Source organism: Melanerpes formicivorus, unplaced genomic scaffold (assembly GCF_026170545.1).
Source record: "Melanerpes formicivorus ecotype bairdi unplaced genomic scaffold, bMelFor1.0.p_v2 SCAF_61, whole genome shotgun sequence".
NCBI classification, from domain to species: domain Eukaryota; kingdom Metazoa; phylum Chordata; class Aves; order Piciformes; family Picidae; genus Melanerpes; species Melanerpes formicivorus.
Genome location: NW_027142413.1, coordinates 3384628 through 3391113, shown reverse-complemented (window position 1 = coordinate 3391113; position 6486 = coordinate 3384628).

Here is a 6486-nt window from a genome sequence, read left to right as displayed (position 1 = left end):
TCGCATCACAAACACATTGCAAGCCAACTGTTGACAAAGAAACACCTGCTAATGTATGTAGTTGGTGTTGGACAGGCTATTCAAGTCTTTTACAGCAGTCAGAAGGAGCTATGAAGGGTTTTATAGCTACTTTTAAAATCTCCTTTGATGTTTACAACTGATGATTGGGCCGGGAGATGAACTGACAACTGTCTGAAGGACAGAGCTCAGAAAGTTGTGGTCAGTGGGGCAGAGTCTAGTTGGAGGCCTGTGGCTAATGAAATTCCCCAGAGGTCAGTACTGGGTCCAGTCCTATTCAGTATATTCATCACTGATGAATATATATATGTGCTAACTGGAAAGGCTGTCTTGATTTCCTGATCTTACGTATATAACAATTTATCTAAAAACTTAATGATGGGACTATAATTAACAGCTTCTTTATATTCATCCCTGTATGATGCACTTTATAATCTCTTGCAATGCATAATTCAGTAAAACATTCTATTGTAGCAGAGTGGAAGCATGTACAGTACCGTGTTAATATACTTATTATAGCTGCATTTGGATAGCAACACAAGTATCTGCTTTGTATGAAGACAGAAAAAGAAATCATAATATTGCCTTACTATTGCTTAGTATTGTCTGAAGTGTCTACAGAAAATAAACAGGTTTGTCCTCATTGACAATGACACCATCAAACCTGGGGGCTGGGCAAAGCTAGGAGAATGATGCCTGTTGCTAGCAGTGGCTTTTTCCTGCATCCATTTGGGTGAAGGAGAAGACAGTGAAATAGACAGCAGTTTCTTGGTGGAGGAGTGCTGAGGCAAAGCCTCCCTAGGACAAAGATGTTTCCATGTCACTTCCACACCACAATAATGTCACTTCCACTGCACTGATTTTCTTAAAGTGTGGATAACACAGGGGACATGAGACATAAGTGGAACTTACAGGAGTTTCAGCTTGGTCTTTTCTCCTGGTGGTAGAGAAATTTCTTTGTCATTAGCTAGGATCTTAATGCCAAGGATGTCCTTCTGTACTGCTTACTGAGATGTGTGACTCTAAACTTGCAGCCCCTGCAGCAGGGGTTGCTTAATTATGCATAAAGAATGGAAGAGTTCTGTGCCCTAGCACTGAGGGGCACGGATTTCTAACTCCCACAGGGAGAGAAAGGATTACAATCCAGGCAATTTGAGCATTTTCTGATGAAGACCAGGACATATCTTTTTTAAATTCAGCAAACAAATGTATTTCAGTTCAGTTAAATTTGGTTATACCCAAGATAAATCTAAATATTGTTTAGGCTGAAAATTTGGAAAAAATATTCAATGTAACAAAAAATATCTAACATTTACATACATGAGACATGATTATTCCCATTATACCAAATAGTACTCCCCTGGGCAAAAATAGCCACGTAATACACGAGTTCTCCTTCTAAACTTTTGTAACCTACCAGCATCATCTACATATTTCAGAGATTAAAATAACCCAGACAGAGCAGAATTATCTACACACAGCTTTGTATGGGATGCTGCATAGAGACCTGTGCAATACATATCAAAGCTCATTAACTCACAAAAAAAATTCAGTTCCAGGGTCAAACTTATTTGTGAATTAGGTCACAATTCATGAAGAGCTTCAATCATGAAAAACTAAACCAATCCAGAAGTCAGAATGTTTTTCTTCAATATTTTCTTTCAAAAAGTTCAGATGTTTGCAGGCGAGCAAAATATTCTGCACTATGCTCAGAATATCTGTACTTAGTTCTTCTTGCTCTCTAAAATAATTTTTAGTTTGACATTTTCATGGCCTTTATAGTACTTGGTGGTCAAAGGCTTAGATCTCATTGCATCAAGGTAATTTCTCCCTGTGGCATACATTTAGCAAAGGGCAACACACATACTGGTGTCCTTTTAAAAATAACCTTAACAAATAAGAGTAATTTCAGACAAGTGTTCTCTTAATGACAATAAATATCATTAAGGCCATTTCCAGAAAGTGGAATACATTCCATCAATTTTTTTCTGGATCAGGGCCCAGCACACCAGTGTTGGCCTCCACCCAGTGACTATGAACAAAACAGGAATATAGAAGAAGAGTCAAAAAAATAAACAGAAAAGAGGCAAAAGTTAAATACTTGACATATATCAGGTACAATTCTGCCTTTCACATACTTGCTACCACTCTCAGAATTAAAGTAATAAACTAATTATCAATAACCAAGAAAAAATAGTTGAAAACCACATCAGAGAAGCACCAGCTCAAATACCAAATTAACTAGGAATTGGTAGAATGAGTAAATGCTACAGAACTGAAGACTGTGAATCTCAGCTCTTAAATGCCAGTTAAGGCTCAAACCACTATAGTCAGGAAGTCAGTCACTGCTTATGTGGAGGAGCAACATTACAATAAGATTTTGTATCTCCATTGCTTAATCTTCATTAAGATAATAAAACACCATCATGAAACCTCTCATGTTACTTTGTAGCAAGTTCTGAGTATATAAAACAATGCAGAAAACACCAAACATATGTGCTGAATAGAAAAAGTGAAAATAGATTGCAACAGCAGAAAAAAGCAGCATCTGATCTAAAATACAAACCAAACAATAGTACAAGGGTTTGTTGTGATAATTGCATTGGAACAATGGCTTCAGGGTGAAATGGATTAACAGATCACTTTTACTTTGCAGCATTAAACATTCAAATTGTGGTCAGATTTTCAAACAATAGACTCAACCTATCTGGTTATCATGAGGAAAAGGAATGCAAGGAATATAGCCAAAAGTGTAAAAACATGGACAAACACACACATGAACACACAAAGAAACAGCTAAACAAAAGAGAGGTTAAGAATTCAAATCTTTCACAGAACACAATTTAGATAAGAAAAACTTAATTTTTTAATTGTTTTTGTTACCCCCAGAAAGAACAGTAACACCCTAAATGGCTCAAACTGATGAGAAGCCTAAAAATCTAACTCAAAGCAAGTACTGGGCTGGGCTTTATCACTACCTCTTGATACACCCAAGAAACTAATGTCTTATAAAAACAAGGCCTGAACACCAAGTCTCAATGAACAGGACAAACTTCCAGATCCTCATTAGGGCAGGTTAAAATGGCAGGTGTTAGAATAGATTGATTGGGAGATGGTCTGTTGGGTCATCTAGTTCCGAACCCCCCTGCCATCGGCAGGGACATCTCACACTAGAGCAGGTTGCTCAGGGCCACATCCAGCCTGGCCTTAAAAACCTCCAGGGATGGAGCTTCTACTACCTCCCTGGGCAACCTGTTCCAGTGTCTCATCATCCTCATCGTGAAGAATTTCCTCCTAACAGCCCATTTCTATTTTTGTTCCATTCCCCTAGTCCTATCATTACCTGACACCCTAAAAAGTCCCTCACCAGCTTTCTTGTAAGCCCCCTTAAGATACTGGAAGGCCACAATAAGATCTCCTTGGAGCCTTCTCTTCTCCAGACTGAATAGTCCCAACTCTCTCGGTCTGTCCTCATAGGAGAGGTGCTCCAGCCCTCTAATCATTCTTGTGGTCCTTCTCTGGACACACTCCAGCATGTCCAGACCCTTCCTGTAATAGGGGCTCCAGAACTGGACGCAGTAGTCCAAGTGGGGTCTCACCAGAGTGGATTAGACGGGGAGAATCACCTCCGTCAACCTGCTGGCTATGCATCTCTTGATGCAGCCCAGGATGTGATTGGCTTTCTGGGCGGCAAGTGCACACTGGTGGCTCATGTTGAGCCATGAATATTTTCAACTGTGTAAGCAGAATATGGTGTTCTGAGGTAAGAAACTGGCAGGAGGGAGTCCTGATGGCAAGGCTGATTAGGAGAGCATGCAAGCACAATTGGGAAAACAACAGCTGGAACTGCCAGTGCCAGTGCCTGCAGCCCTTCAAACCCAGCAGATGATGTGCAGGAACCTTCACTCTTACATACAGTGAAGGTGGAGTTTGGCACATTGTCCTGAAGGGACAAACCCCAAAACATGCCCTAACCCAGACAAGGGGCTAGGCACCTGTTATGTGCAAACCTGGATATTTCCTGGGGTCCTGATGGTCCAGGTAAACATGTAGCATGTGTAATTAACCTTGTAACACACTTGTGAACTGTGTGCGCATCCAGGCAGATCCTGACAGTCTATAGAGAAGGAGACTCCACAAACACTCTGGGCAGCCTGCTTAGAGTGCTCTGTCACCCTTAGACTAAAGAAGTAGAGAAGTTTTTTTCCTCATGTTTAGATGGAACTCCCTGTGATACAGTTTGTGTCCACTGCCCCTTATTCTGTCACAGGACACCACTCAAAAGAGACTAGCACCACTGTCAAGAGACTAGTCTTCGTGACAGCCACCCTTCAGATGTTTGTTAAAATTAATAACAGAAACAGTACATAACAATCTAAACAAGAAGGCAGCCTCTACTAGTTGGTAGTGTGAGAAAATACATTTCTTTCAACATACCACACAACAGGGCTGCTTTGTTACCAGTCTTTCCTTCCCTGGTTTTGCTTGACACACCAGACAGGTAACTAAAATTACAAGTACCTCAAAATCAGGAGATTCTGCCATCCCTGTGACTATATAATATCAGTATTTTCACATCATGACCATTATTTGTCCCATCCCTGCTCTAAATCTTTGTGAGATTTGTGTTTGCAAATAAACTTCTTTAGTATTGATCACACCCACACAGCTTATTTACACTAAAGGAAGCCAAATTACAAATTTTGGTTCTGCATGTCCTGGGGTGGGGAGGGGGGGCAGGGGGGAGAAGGAAGCAGCAATAAAATATACGTAACACAGATGATGAGATGATGAGGGTCTCTGTAGACAATTTAGAGAATAGTACATTTGGACATATGAAACATTTTTATTTGTGTACACTCGGAAATGCCTGAAAAAAATAACAGCAACAAAATGAAAACCAACAAACCAACAAACACAAAAAATAAGGATACTTTCAAGAAGAGCTATATTATCCTAGGGGGGGGTGGGAAATGGTAGCAACAAACCTTAGAGGTTAAAGCAACAGTGAGAGATAAGGCCCCTTAGATTTTGGCCATATCCCAAATCACTCAAAATTTTCTCTCCCAGGACTTTATGCTGATCCTAGAATTCTCATCACACATTTTGTGTCCTTTCCTCACACTTCAATTTTCAGTCAAGAATCAAGAGCATCCACAAGAGGTAGGCACACTTCTGCTCATCTGAATCAAGAGTTCTGGCATGGACAGCTGCAGACATTACAGTATTAAGGAGTTTCATAGGGCCCCTCAGCTTTTTAGATATGCTTCAGTGGCAGTTGATCAGGTGTTCTGAAATGTTTGAGCAGTTCCTAAAAAACTAAAAGGCAATGAGGACCTTAAACTTGATGCATCACAGATTAGCTAAAAAGCAAGAATTATTGGAACATAACAGAAATGTGTAAAACCATGTGGCTGCTCTCACAGAGAGAACTATGAAGTTACACACTTATGAGAAGAGATACAGAGGCTCATAGATTTGCATACTGCAGAGGTTCAGTGCTCACCAGTCCACACAAGCCACAAAGGAAAGCAGAAAAAAGCCTCTTCACTTTAATAAACTCATCCACTTAGCTGATGTCTTACACAAACACGTATTTTTAGATCAGGGATTCTCAAATGATGGTTCCAGACACATTAAAATTTTCCAATAGAGGGACACAACTATAGATAGCAAATATAAACCTTTTGATAGTAGATCTGGAGTTCAAATTACTTCTTATGGATTCCTCAGAAGGCACCCACAAACCTCAGGTTGAAAGCCATTCATTTACTGCTTCTGACCTTGCAAAGAGCTCTGCTCACCTCAGAACTTTATGCCACAATCTTTATATGAGTCTTCAAAACCTACTTTATTTTTAAAAACCATCACATACACCATAGGCTGAAATATCCCTGCACATTTGCTGGTAAGCAGCTTTCACTTCATTTTTACCAATGCTAGCAGTTCACTGGATTGTATTACAGTAATTCTTCAAGGACTACACAGCAATTTGCAGGAAAAACATCAGTCCAACATTTCAAACAAAGCCTCTAACAGAAACCCCAATATTATACTAAGAAAAAGAAATCAGCAAAAGTCCCACCTGAACAAATAACCCAAATCTAAAGAACTACTGAATGGATAAAAGGCCTGTGTTCATTTTCAAAGCGATGAAATGTAATAAAAAATGTCAAATAAAGTACTTAAAATGACTAATAGTCTGGATTCTTGTAGACCAAGGCTATTTTCCAGTCCAAATACCATACAGGTGGATGTGTTTTTCTTTCATTTACTGGAAACAAAAGTCATGCTATGTCAGCATACAGACTGCAAAATAAATCAAGGAGGTTAGTTAAATACATGTTAAAAACGTTAGAGCAAAAAAATCAGGACATTGCTTCACATATTTAGATTTTCTGCCAAGGAGGTTTGGGGGGAGAAGAAAAAAGAAACTAGTTTATGGAAAAAATATAGGAAATTAAAAGA